At 31.3% G+C, this 14,722-nt stretch overlaps 1 protein-coding gene and 4 non-coding genes across 6 annotated transcripts in view; 4 read left to right on the forward strand and 1 right to left on the reverse strand.

Moving 5' to 3' along the window:
- LOC108767122 (mannosyl-oligosaccharide 1,2-alpha-mannosidase IB) overlaps positions 1-14,722 on the forward strand; it is a 396,105-nt gene that overhangs the window by 138,669 nt on the left and 242,714 nt on the right. The window lies entirely within an intron of this gene.
- TRNAD-GUC (transfer RNA aspartic acid (anticodon GUC)) lies at positions 3,297-3,368 on the forward strand. Its single transcript has one exon. It is a non-coding gene; the product is annotated as a tRNA-Asp (tRNA).
- On the forward strand, positions 10,775-10,848 carry TRNAI-AAU (transfer RNA isoleucine (anticodon AAU)). Its single transcript has one exon. It is a non-coding gene; the product is annotated as a tRNA-Ile (tRNA).
- On the reverse strand, positions 11,582-11,653 carry TRNAE-UUC (transfer RNA glutamic acid (anticodon UUC)). The gene has a single exon. It is a non-coding gene; the product is annotated as a tRNA-Glu (tRNA).
- Positions 11,985-12,057, forward strand: TRNAR-ACG (transfer RNA arginine (anticodon ACG)). Its single transcript has one exon. It is a non-coding gene; the product is annotated as a tRNA-Arg (tRNA).

Genomic DNA, 14,722 nt, shown 5'->3' on the forward strand with positions numbered 1-14,722 from the left:
TTTAGCTTTACCCGATGTTATTGTCGCGGCTTATTCGTCGCCGGTTGCTGGGGTCACGGGGGTACTCGAGGGCCTCGTATGCAACACTGAGCATTATTTTTAACGTATGATCACACGCATAAGAAGGAAATAAAAAACACCATACGGCATCAAAAAATTGAGGTTTAGGCGGAAATTTTGACGCTTCGAAAAAAATTTTATGTTTAAAAATAAAATGCGCAGGGGGGTGGCTGATTTGAGAAAGAATGCCCCATATATTTACATATCCTTTTTTAATTAAATACTATAAGGTTTAATTAGAACTTTTTGAATTATTTTTGTTAACTCAGATTGTTAACTAAGATCCTTTCTAAAAAATATTTTTGTGGATGAATATATTTTTGTGCCATATTTCAATAGTAATTCTATTGTATATTTTGCGTATCGCTTTTGTTTGATTCTGTATTTCTATTTCGTGCCTATATCGACACTATTGTTGATTTATGTCAGCTCTCAAAAATGATTGGTAACCTGGATATTGATATAGTCAATCGAAAATTGTACTGTTGAAACATTGCGTGTTTAAATATTTTAATGGATGTGTAAATTTTTTCATTTGGAAACACTACAAAATACTGCACTATACTTAACTATTATATATCGTGTTTTGAAAGATATTCTTAATAATTCAATAAAAAATACTTATTAAGTACATAACTATTATTATCAGAATTCTGAAGAAACAAATTTCGATATTGTTAAATGCCTGAGAGTATAAAATAATGCACGATCGTTACGCGGAGTGTGAATATTTTATTCACAATGGCGCTTTAGAGCATCAAACGCGATGCAGGTGTACATCGATTGATCATTCTGTGATTCAACCATCGACGAAATATTCGGTTTCGATGCGTTACTGATAGAATATAGCTGCATCAAAAGCAACCAGGCCTGTGCATCGATCTAAATTACAAAATCGACTTTGCAGACAATCGATAGGTTTGTCGTTGCACTCGGACTATTGACGAGTGATCACATACGCTCGTCCTAATATCAGATTTAACGTCGACATGGGGGAAGACAAACAGCCCTCGTATTGGATGATGAAACGCGGGACGCGACAAACATATGGCTCCGAAATACCGCTGTAATAACGGGATGTAAATTTACCGGGATAGACGAACGCGGTGTACCGCATTGCATCATGAAAATTCCGCATAGTTCGTTTCGAATGCGTTTTTAAACCAAATGTTCGCATATGTTGCGAGATATTTCACTCCCCGATCCATAAATTGTGGAAATTGAATAAAAATCGACTGAAAGCATCAACAGTTTATTGGAAGCGTTTTAAATTACGTATTACATTTTTATGTGTTGATAAATAACATTATTTTGCATCTAATTGTATGTTTTATATATATATATTATAAATATTTATAAATAGGTAGTTTTACATATTGTACAATGGACTTATAAATAATTCTTTACAATATTGTTTTATTATCGATATTTATGCCAATATTTTGTTTGGCGAGATATTAACTAGAATTTAAAAGATCTACCTATTTATATCCATATATATTTTGTGATTATAAATTAATTGTATCTATTATGTAAAAAATCAGCTGTATTTTAATACATAAATATTAGCTTCAATATACATATATTGGGTATTTAAATTCAGGTGCTTTAAAACAGAATTTTGTAGACAGGTAGTTATATATTTGTGAAGCAAGATCGCCTCTGGTATTTAGTATTCAACGGATGCTTGTCTGCTGTTACATGAATACATAAATCAGATATTTTTATATTAAAATTATATTTTTGATTTTGTGCAACAAACGCTTTGTCATGAAAATGTTATAGAGAGAGAGAGAGAGAGAGAGAGAGAGAGAGAGAGAGAGGGAGGGAGGGAGAGAGAGGAAAATGATCATATATTAATTTGATAAAGCAGTTGCTTATTTTCGCTTTTCCCAAGTGGGATTTGCCAGATTCGCAAACTGGCATCACAACAATCATTAGTTAAGCGACAAAGTAGTTTATAACCCCAACGAGCGTTGCACTAACGAACCGATAAACATATCACCGGCAGTTTCGCGCGCGTAACTAGACAACATAAACGTGCAAATTCGAGCGCGACACAAGATGAGAACGAGAAATGGTCGCGTCGCGTCGCAATATTCTGCTACTATTGCTGTTCCAGAACTACTATTAACAATCTGCTCTTACGAACATCGTGTGCCTTTGTTTTTACGAGGCGGTACGAGTTTCATTCGCGTTTAATGCGCGACTTACGACATCCGACCTGTTATTTAATCCATCTTTCTTGCAGAGGATTGCAATGAACGTGATCGCGATTCAATGAAACATAAACAATGTAAATACGAAATATACATTTAATTAGATATTCTCTATATCATCGAGATACGGATTATGCGAGTTACCATAAATTACACATGTTACATTACACTTCTCTCTATTCACTGAGGAATTTGGAAAATTTATCCCCGAACCTACCCTTAAAATAGTTTCGATCCTGAAATAATTTTGTAAATTCTAAATACTATCGTTGTGTGTGTGCAACGCATCCTTATTGTATGAAAATGATCTTAATTATAGCGATTAAATTTTTTTTAAGCCCACTAGGCAATGTTAAACGACTGTGATTATATATGATTTGATATTTGCATAATTACAAAATAGACGTGACACGTTTTGAAAAAATAATGTACATAATTTAACGACACGGTTGTAATTCGTACAAATGTGTATTTCAAAGTTGCACGTTTTCTGACTAATTTAACAATTGCGAATGAAATTAAGTGAATTAAATAATGAAAAATTAATGTTGCGCGCGCTTGCAAGATACCTATGTATTCATAAAAATAAAAAAAAAAATTTCCCTTGCAAAAAAGGAATCGCCTACCCTAGTCTCCCGCGTGACAAGCGAGTATACTAACCAAGACGTCCATTACGTTCCATTATTATATGTATAGTCATCATGTAGTGGGACGTTTTTCTACGAAATATATAAACATGTACATGTGTACCTATATTTAAGTTAAAATTAAAATATATAGTTCATAAGTATAGATATATATATATATTTATATTAGAAAGACATTTGTTTAATCTTCTTGTTTTTATTAACATTTTTAAAATTAAGTTCAAAGAGCATTAAATATTTTATATTTGTTTACATTGAGAGAACGTTAAAAAATTTTTTATAAAATATTTTACAAAATTTGGAACATAGTGAAATAGGAATATCTTGACATATTGGAAGATTATAATAAGAGAAGAACCAATTCAACAAGTCCTCGGTAGTATAGTGGTCAGTATCCCCGCCTGTCACGCGGGAGACCGGGGTTCGATTCCCCGCCGGGGAGGATTTTTTTTTTTATTTTTAATACAAACACATTTTGCAGTTAACAGATCTCTTGTCCTTTTCTTTGTTAATTCTGTTCATGTTAATATGAAAAGTTTATATTTTTTATTCTTTTCGCATAAACTTATACGAGAAAATACTTGGAAGTAGAATGCAATTTTATATAATCTAATAACTAATATATTTTTCATTTCTCGTAATATCAACAAATATGTTGTGATTACGTATGTTTCACGATGAGTTTACTAGCGTACCGTGAAATCAGAAAGATTGGTATCGTAAAAGAAAGGGAGAGAGGTACTTAAACTGATATTTATTCTTCCGGTAATTTATATGCGTTATTTTGAAATTCGCCAGTCTGAATTCGATGCGTCCGCTTTGAGATTTAAACGCTTCGTGGCCTGCTCTCGCGGGACCGGTCAGGCCCGTATACAACTCAAAAACTGAATTTATTGACTGGCGGGACCGATAAATTGTTTCGAGGTCCGTGGCAGGGCACAGTGGCGGATGTTATTGAGCTATTAAATCGTGATTACCCGCGTGTTATTGGGTGCGGCGACACGGAGACGGGACATTCTTCTTTGCTTCCATCCGGCTTTCCCTCTGCAACTACCCCCCTTCCCTCTCCCCTCCCTTCTCTCTTCACGACTACATCAATCGCGTCCTGTCCTAAACATCGCGAGTACGAATGTGCGTCTCTTCTTTTACTTTTGTTCTTTCTTCCTTTTTCTCTCTTTTCTTTTTTTCATCGACGGTGGTACTGACGGTGTACGAACCTGTTTCCTTTTTTTACGAACTGCACCTGCATCGTCCACAGAGTCTCGAGACGAAATAAAGGTTGAAGACGATCTGTGCGAAAAAGAGAGAGCCTGGAAATGTTGGGGTTTTTTGTACGTTTATCTGCCGCCGTGCTGAGATATACGCAATGTATAAGATTGTCTTAATTAAGATAATTGACGTGATCTTTTTTTTTTACTATTGTATATATTATATATTTAAATGATCACAGAGTGAATCTCTTTATATACTAAAGAGAGAGAGAGAGAGAGAGAGAGAGAGAGAGTGAGTGAGTTACCTAATCTTCGAAGTAATCTCCCTCGCTTTCCACACATTTGCGTCATCTTTTGGAGAGCTGTCCACTTCGGAAAAAAGTCATTGTTGACTTTCTTTGGCTGTCCTGGACGTTTTTCATCATGAAAGTCGAAATTTCCACTCTTAAATCACTGAAACATTTCTTACAGGTACTGTAGGAAACAACATGGTCCTCCAAAGCCAAATAGATCATTTATATATATATATATATAAATTTAGATATGTTTTAACACAAGTTTGAAGAAAGATTTTTAAAGCTAACTGGTAAATGATATTCTTTCTTTGTCTGGTTCTATTTTATAAAAATGCAAAAAATTTGAAAGATAGTTAACAGAAAACTTGAAAAATTTACTTTAATATGTACATTTTGTAAAATGTGCTTTATATTATTTATAGCTGTCTCGAAATAGCAAAAGAGGAAGCCTCTTCCACGATGCTAGCGAGTATTTGAAGGGAAAAAAATGAGAGGCTCCATGGCGAAATAGAAAATTCGTGCTCGGCGTGCGTGCCGACGATAGTTAACGGCCATAATTGCGGTCTACATATGCATGCTGGATGCGCCCGTTGCCGGGACTGACTGTTCCATATTCAACGGTTAAGTGTGATGTACGAGTTTTGAGTGTCGCGGCATATCAAATAGGTGTAATCGCACGTAGTGCATCCCTTGCTTTGTCTCCTTTCCGCACCTTTTACTCTTCCTTTCACGATGAATTTCGCGCAATTAACTAAGCACGCACATTTCGATCGTATATTACCCCCCGATGCAGATCGATTTTATTTGATAAATTATCTATCGGTTCTGTGCTGATTCAAAGTTGAGAAAAGATAGAAAATAGTAACTATTGACGTAAAAAAACATTTTGTGTTTGTGTTGAAACTGATCCTTGTTAAAATTTTTATGTCGAATTTTTAATATATTTAAGTGTTAATTTAACGTGATTGTGTTATTTGAATATTTTGAGTTGAATTAATATTCAACATGTCTTAAAGTTAAGTAAAATAATATAATTTATGAATAAATGGACATATAACATATATAAACATAATTTATTTTAAAACTTGAATTTTTTTTAAAATAAATGAAGATAAATGTGTTTAACAAATATAAATATTAAATTTACTGTAACGTGTTAATTTAACATGTTATAAATGTTTCACTGAAGAAATATGCTTTCATAATTTGTTTATGAATTGTATCAGTTAATCGTTTTTATTAATTTTTTACATAATGTATATTACTTGCTAACATATTTATCTTTTGTTAAATTAACATAAAAATTTGTATGAACTATTTGGGACACGTAAAATGTGTAAAATTTAACACAAATTTTCTAACTGCGCAAAGGACTAATTTTTTTTCATATAATATGACAATAAAAAATTTTTCATCGAAGAGAATAATTTCATTTCTAATATATCATAAATATTTTGCTTGAAAGAATACGCGATAAGCCTTAGACATACTGTTAATCATCGAAACGTCAACAAAATAAATCTTCCGCTTTCGTATACACCATGAATCTTCATAATCACCATTATCACATTGCGAACGTCGGCCTTCGTGTCGGCCGTGAATAATAATGAGTGTTGTTGCGGATCATCTGACGCGCATCTAATGACTCTCGTCAGTAATAGGCACCGCAGGAGGCAGAAGGGACCGAAACATCGAGGAAAACATAATTGCACCCATAAGAATTCTGTCGGGAGTGGAAAATGTCTCGACGAGACGTCGTCTCTAACTGGGAAGGTACCCGGTCGGTCGTGCTTATCCGTAATAAGACGTAATCGAGGATAAATTTAAGGTCACATGATAGACGCCGTTTTTTGAAATACGCCTCTGTTGCACGCAAGTGCGCTGTGAAATCAGTCGGTGCACGTTGCCATGCTCTTTTGAGAGCCTCAGGTTGTGAGAGGACACATCGTAAATTCGCCTTAATTACAGTCGCTTCCAGCGATAACATGGCTCGACAAGCCTCGTGTCGAATGTAATTTCGTTATCACTTATCAACTGATGTGAGTTTTTTAGCTATCAAGAAATGTGATAACATTTTTTGCTTAATACTTCGTGTCGAATGTAATTGTGTCTTATGATACCGTTCAGCCGATGTGAATTATTTAGCTATTAAGAAATGTAATAACATTTTTTGCTAAATCTATCTTGTTTATGCTGCACTTACAGGAAACCTTGACATAATAGCCTGTCAATTGTAGATACATAATTACTTTTCTATATGTAGCTGGTATCAATTATTGAACAAACGATATTTAACTTTCAAATATTTATATTTAATATTGTTAAGCGGCGATAAAAGGTAATCAATATATCTCCATAAAAGTGTAGTATAATTTATTCTCAATATATGCGCTATTTCTGTATAAATAAATATAAATTAGATGCTAAAATTGGATGATACTGTTTCGGACGAATTTATTTTCATAATAAAGTATATAGATTTTTAAAAAGTATCATAAATGGATTTAACAAATATAAAAACGATTATACGCGATTAATGCTTATGATCTATCTCTGTTTAATGATTTCTACGTTTACTATAATTCTAAAAAAAAACGCGCCGTCATAAAATTGAATTTTATACATACATTACAGCAAATTGTACTATTGCCGTCTTATTAAAGAGATAATTACACGTTGTCTTATGATATTACGTACTTCATCAATTATCGTGTTCGATAAAACAGCGATCTTAAGTGTCCCCTGTCAGAATCTCGTAAAAATAATGCAAAGTACCTCTGGGACGGGATATCTCGGAACTACGAATTCTCGGTACATCTCTCTAATTGATATTAATAATCTCCTTAATTAATTAATTACACCCGTCTAGTTTACATCTTGCTAAAATGGACTACGCGTTGCATGCGTTATAATTCAGCTAGCGCGAGAAAAATTTGTTCCGCACTGTGGAAACTCGCGGTCTGTGAATAATTACTTTTTGCGATCGAAAAAATTGTGCTCTTCCGGCAATTTTTTATTCAATGATGACTTTAATGTATAGTGAAATGATAATACTTGCACCATTTCTGCGTAATCACTTCTCATCGAACGATTTAATCTCTCTCTCTCTGTATGATATTATCTAAAACTCAGTTTTTATTCAATATCGGGACAGTGAATTTCGTATGAATTTTAATGGTGACATTTTCATCAATGTCTTTTGCGAAAGTCGCACGAAGATGCAGGGACTTTTTTTTGTATAGTCAGAAATTCGTGTCGCGATTCCAGGAATGGATTTCACAGCTGAGAATCATGGTAGACGAAGGTGGAGAAGAGCAAGGTAGAAGGTTGCCACCCAAGTAGCGGCATTTGTCGCTGATTGTTCGGAGACCGTTGAGGTCTGCACTCTTCGATTCCCTTCATCTTCTCGACAATCCCAATCGACCCGTCGCGTCGCTTGGCCAAGCTATATACGAAATGCGGTGGTAGAGGACAGGTACCACCGTTAATTATCTCATGCTTTTTACTCGTACTCTTCGCTCTTTTCCTAAAACGAATTTACAATTATATACGCCGTACATTTAACATTTAATTTAGCTAAAAATAATATGCGATTTGTGTGTTCTATACTTGATTTATTGTTACAGATTTTATTTTAAATAGTCATTTTAATATTAAAATAATATAGTAATGCATAACATGAATAGGATTAAAGTGAGGCCAATTAAAGCTGTAATTTTTTGCTTTAAAAAGAAAATAACAATAAATATACTTGCCAATTTTAGCGTATTTTCGTAAAGATAATAGTTTGAACATGTTTTTTTCTTTTTTTTTTTTCATTTCACGTCAGTTGAGTCCGATTTCATTCCCTGCGGAATCAGTCATACATATATATATATGTATATATGTATATATATATACACACACACATACATATAACGTATATATGTATGTGCGTGTATGTGTATAAGTTAAATCGAGATATGCGACGGGCTTCAATTTAGTCTCGGCTAGTCGAGATTGAGCCAAAAAACGACAGTTTTACGATGTAACTGGGACATGCTGCGAGCATCGAGTCGATGGCAAACATGGTCAGTTTGTCCGATCGCTTTTGCCTGACCATTTTATGGCGATTTACTCACGCAAATGAAAATACTTCGTTTGAACTTTGCGACAGTGACGCGTATTTTTTTCATTGCAACTGGGATACTTCGTTTGAAATGTTATTAAACTGTTTGTATCCGGCACTTTATATTGTTAACGCGTGTTGACATAAGCATTTGGACGAAAAAGTATATTTTTATCCGGAATTTTATTACTTCATTTTATTATACTTATTTATTTAATTTATATCCGTTAATTAAAAAATTTTATATATCTACTTATTGTTATGTTAATTCTGTAATCCTCTTAATGTAGCTACATATAAGTATAAAAACTTTACAAAAAGTATACCTGGTATGAAAAAAATATACACTGTCACGTATCTGGATCAAATTTTATTTATACATAATAATTTTATGAGAATTTAAATCGAATCTTACTACTATCTCTAAAAAGAGAATAATTTTTATGAAGATATACGAATTCTTAAGTAATTCTATTAATGACAAAACTACAAATATAATTCAAAGAAAGATTTTTATGTATGTAGGATATTTGATTAGCTAATAATTTTACTGAATTTTGAATGCTATTAGTCTACCAATAATCCATGTCTACATCTATGTTTCTTTACTGACCGTAGCTGTTAAAGTTCATATACGTTACTCTTCCTTCTTTCTGAAGCTCTGCCAGATGGTAGCAGATTGCTGGGTGCAGGTATGAAGGTAAAAGAAAGGAAAGTTTGCTGACGCTGTGGTAGGGTCATGCAGGACACCTGCAGTGGCTTAATACTTTATGATAGCCTGTAGACTTACTCCATGACGATATTTTTTGCAAGAGGAAGAGAAAGAGAGAGCCGTAGAATTATTAGGGTTGTACAAGACAGCAAAAAGCTGAGCAGTTATCAGTCGTGCCAACGTTACTCTGTAAATTTGGTATCGCTGGAGAGCCAAAATATCATAGAAAAAGATAAGGGTATACGCACAACTAGTACTGTAAAATATCCAAGGGGTCAATAGAATGAAATTAACGTATCTTTTTTAATGCTTTAGTGGTATGTAGATATTGTAATACTAATTTAATGATTCCTCCTTTTTATTATTAAAAAATATTACGCTAAATAATTGCTTTATTTAAAAAAAATATTCAGTTTTAAATACCTAAAAACAATCCTTGCATAATTGATACAATGATTCAAATGTTTTTCATATTTTTCCATTGTCCAGCCAATATTATTCTTTTAAATAAAATTCTTTCGATTTTCGATAAATATTTGCCATTTCTTTATCTGGCAGCGTCCAATGATGCTTGTTATATTGAAAGAAAAATGTCGAAATATTGCGAAGCAAATGTTATTTACGAAATTTGATTGTGATGACGAAGTGTACATTTCTGTGAAATATATCTTATTTCTGTGAAATATATCTCATTAATTGCAAAAAAATAAAATAGATGACTTATTTGCTAGGAATAAAATTTTATTTCATCCTTATTTAAATAAATATTTATTTCAGTGAAATAAATATATTTCTCACAAATATATTTATTTTTAGGCTTTTTTTTTTCAATATATATTATTGCACAATATTTCCATATCGATTGTTATTAGTTTAATAACGTAATGATTGTTATTGTGCATTACATTTGATATAATATTTACATCTTACCTTGCTTTTCTCTCTCTCTCTCTCTCTCTCTCTCTCTCTCTCTCTCTTTCTCTCTTGTTTTTCTCGAATACATACCGGTCTCCTTTTAGAATAGATGATTAATTGGTATTTAACAAACATTAATATTTAACAAATATTTCTTACACTGGATTGTTTTAATAAAATTAGCGTAATAAATTAAAAATATTTAAATAAATTATTTAAATAAGATGAAAATAAGTTTAATTTTACTGTTAGAGAAATATCAAAATTATAATGCTACGTAAATATTTTATAATCTGTGAATTGTATACTATTTTTATATATTATTTATATATTTCTTTTAATTATCTTGATTTTATTTGATTTGCCATTTAATTAAAAAATTGACTTGAATGATTGATATTTAATTAAAAAAAAATTTAATTGGAATTGATTGTTCTTAAAAATAAAGTAATTTAAAATGAACTGTATCTTAGCGAAAATAATTATATTAAAAATTATTTATATTAAGAAAATCTACACATAAAAATATATAAGGTATATATGTAAAAGTACATAAGAAACTGAAAGAACTGTTAAGAACCATTAAGATAACGTCTTAGGTAAGTTGGCCCATTAGCTCAGTTGGTTAGAGCGTCGTGCTAATAACGCGAAGGTCGCGGGTTCGATCCCCTCATGGGCCAAAATTTTTTTTGTCGAAAATTATTTTAGAATTATAAAATAAGTTTTTTAATTAATAATATTTTGATACGTCAAAAAATAAAAAAATTAAATTTTAATGAAATATTGTTAAATCTTCTAATTAATAAACTAATTAACTATATTTCCATTGCTTAATAGAGAGAGAAGTGGGATTGTATCTTGGGAATCTTTTTTTATTTTTTCTGCATTTATATATTTTTTTTTATTGTATCGCGGCTACGTGCACGACTTATAAAACCGAAAAAAGTTTGACCAACGGTGGTCACGGTGCCCTGAACTTCGGAAGAAGTACGTGCTTGTGGTTGCGCAAAAAGCAGTGCATGAGGAGAAGGAAGAATTTGAGTTTCGGTTGAGTATGGAGCAAGTTTCGGAACGACCCAGAACTCTAATTGAGTAACTTTTTCCAGCTCGACGCGGCTTGTTTGGCGAGGCGTTAATGGGACCGTTTTGGGACAGACTTGGAGAATAGTAGACGTGGCTTTTGTAATAGGAAAAAGTTTTTTCGCTGAGAAAAGCAATAGCCGCGTCTTATTTACTCTTCTTCGCGATCGTGATGGTATTTATTGATCGTGCACAGAATCTTACATACGCGCGCATATATTGACTAATATATTAATTGTAAAAACATAATTCTTGCAAAATTTCCAGATGTTAATATTATCTATATATTTAATTAAAATTTTCATTTTGAATAAAATTTTTGGAAAAAAAAGATTCCGGTACCGGGAATCGAACCCGAGCCTCCTGGGTGAAAGCCAGGTATCCTAGCCACTAGACCATACCGGATTTGTTGAGAAAGCATCTTATAAACCTGTTTAAGATTGCGATGCATTACTGTGAATCATCTAAATAATTTTTAAGTTAAATTCGTCAATTATATTTCTCTTTTAATTATAGATAATATAATATTCAAATATAATAACTAAATATTATAAAATTTTCAGTGATATTAACTTTTGAATTTATTGAATATTTTATAGAATATTCCAAGAAAATTATTTCCTGTATAAAAAAAAAACGCACAACATATTTGATTTAGTTTTATAAATATTTCTATTTGAAGTAGAGATATTTAGATAACACAGAAAACTGTGCACATTCAATACTAAGCCTCAATGGTCCTGTGGCGCAACGGATAACGCGTCTGACTACGGATCAGAAGATTCCAGGTTCGAATCCTGGCAGGATCGATTTGTTTTTTTTTCAAAATTTATTATTCAAAATTGGAATATATATATGATTATAATATAGAATTTATATAATTTTTAAAAATACGTTTTATATATTTCCATTTTATTAACATGATACGCAATTGTATAAGAAAATATTAAAAAATATATTGCGTTTAAATTTTCTAGAGCAAAATGTTATTAGAATTTATTTTATAATTTTGACGCGCATTATACTTACAAATTTATAAACTTATAACATACATTCAAATATAATAGATGCTAAATATAGATATCAGTACAAAATATTAAGTGATGTCACTTGATTTTTCTATCAGCATCGCCTCTCTGTTAAGCTGAATGGATTTAAGAAAATTTATTGGAATTAACAAAAAACATATGTATAATATTATTTTCAATTATACATAAGGCATAATATACCTAAATAAAAAATATCGAAAATGTTTAATTTTTCATATCACACGACATTTTTGTGTAATTTATGCAAATATTGCAACAAGATGTAATAATATTTATTTCTATAAAAGTTTTAACGTAATTATAAATTTATTGGTTTAAAATTTTTATGCAATAATTGAATTTTATATGGAGTCGTTCAATAATATTAGAGAATAACATAATTTCTTTTTACTTTTATTATAATCTGCTTCTAAATTTGGCGTGTTCATGAAATAAATAAATACATTATATATAACAATACATGTTTTGCGGAACGAACAATATTGAAAAGAAAAGCTTCGGATTGACAGCGAGTTTGAAGCAGCTGTATACAATGATAAAATTATTAACAAAATAGAGTGACCGTACCTTTATAAATTTTGTTTTATTAAATTGCATTTTGACAGATTTGATAATAAAATTAAAAGAAGAGATGTGTGTGTCTCTCTCTCTCTCTCAGTCTCTATCTAGCTTATCTATTTATCTATTTGTGTACCTTCTTTATGATTTATTACGTATTGTCATTAATCAATTAATGGATCAATTATTACTCACTTTTTATGATGTTTAATCTTAAGTTTCGTTTGTCGAAGTATTTGACATACCTACTTGAGTCGCTAAAAACAGATTTGAAGTGAAATAATATCTTTAAAACACTTCAGAAAAAAAAAGTAAATTAGAATTTTTAGAACTTTAAAATGAGTTTTGTATCGATATTAAAAAATAAATATTTTCTTTATTTGATACAAAAGTAAATGGAAAAAGAAAGAAAAACATATTTTTCGAATTTTATTGGACCTATTGATTTTAAAATATATATTAAGAATGTATAACAAAATAAGTAATTATATTACGGAGAAAGATAAATACACATGTAATATATTTACATCTAAGGTTTGCTACCAGACTCAATAATTCCAACTTCCTTTCCTTTTTGTGTTATCGTGTCGCTATGTGTAATTTCTTTTTCTAAATTATATCTTATGCTAATACACGGATATTGACCCATACGAGAAAAGATATAGTAGGAACGTCTGTGTTTTGTCAAGTTGATGATAATCTTGTCATTAAAGTCGAATCCTTTGTACTTGCATATTTCCGCAAATATGCTCGCAAATGTTCTTTGTGTCGTTTTGTGTTACGGATCTTTTATTGCGAGAAAATGTTTTGCTCATATCTCAAAAGGTTTCAACGAACGATGGGACTACTCGTAAAGCAATCATTTCGCCATCCACTGGCACGACTCGCATGTTGAATATCGGTAATATATTGGATATTATTGTAAGAGAGGAACGCGTTATGAATCCGCGAAGAGAAGCACGAGAGAGATTGGTAGTCCGAGCGATGAACAATAGCCGATCATTTTTCAAAACTGTTTAAATTGACCCGGAATCCTTTTAAAAATTTCAGTGAATCGGTTTTTAGATAACGTGAAACGTGCAAATGGATCGTAAAAAATAAACGATTTGCTACGTTGGGCAATATTTTCTCGCATCAATCTGCTATGTTAAATCGTATTTATGTACATCAAGTGTATTGTGTTAATTTTACGTATATAAATTTTTATTTCCCTACAGAGCAAAAAAGATTAACTTTTCATTTCATTTATGAACAAATTCTAACCACAGCTATCTCTATATGATTTTTGTGCTAAGTATATTATGAAATGTTAAAAATATATAGTTTTATAACACTGCGCATTTTTAATTAAATGTACGTTTAGCATACTTTTGTGCGAATTGCCTATTTATAAAACAATTTCAATTCCATCGTCAAGTAATAAAAATTTTAATTATTTGTTTCAACAAAAGTTTCGTAAGCTCATTATCGGCAAATGCAGTCTAAATATTTTTCTGATTCTCTTTCACATTTTCACGTCAGTCCTCTCACGTCATTTCTATTAACTTTTCGTCGACCATGTAGAATTTCATCAACCTGAATTTTTAAGGTTCAGTGCAGATTTTTATATTGTTCCGGATTGTACAAAAATCTGAAAAATTCTTGCATACCTGTGAAAGCTTTATCACTGAGTTTTTATCTTTTTACTGTCTCATAGTCGGATTGTATTTTATTTACTTTTTGTAGATTTAAATTTATTTATCAGAAAGTTTTTAAAAATTATTTCAAATTTTTTTAAATTTATTTGGCTGAAGATGGTTCCAAAGTGAACTGAAACGTACTAGATGTGAATAAAGAATCAATTTTTTGGATTGAAGAAATAAGATTG

This window comes from Trachymyrmex cornetzi, unplaced genomic scaffold, assembly GCF_001594075.2.
Source record: "Trachymyrmex cornetzi isolate Tcor2-1 unplaced genomic scaffold, Tcor1.1 scaffold65, whole genome shotgun sequence".
NCBI classification, from domain to species: Eukaryota; Metazoa; Arthropoda; class Insecta; order Hymenoptera; family Formicidae; genus Trachymyrmex; species Trachymyrmex cornetzi.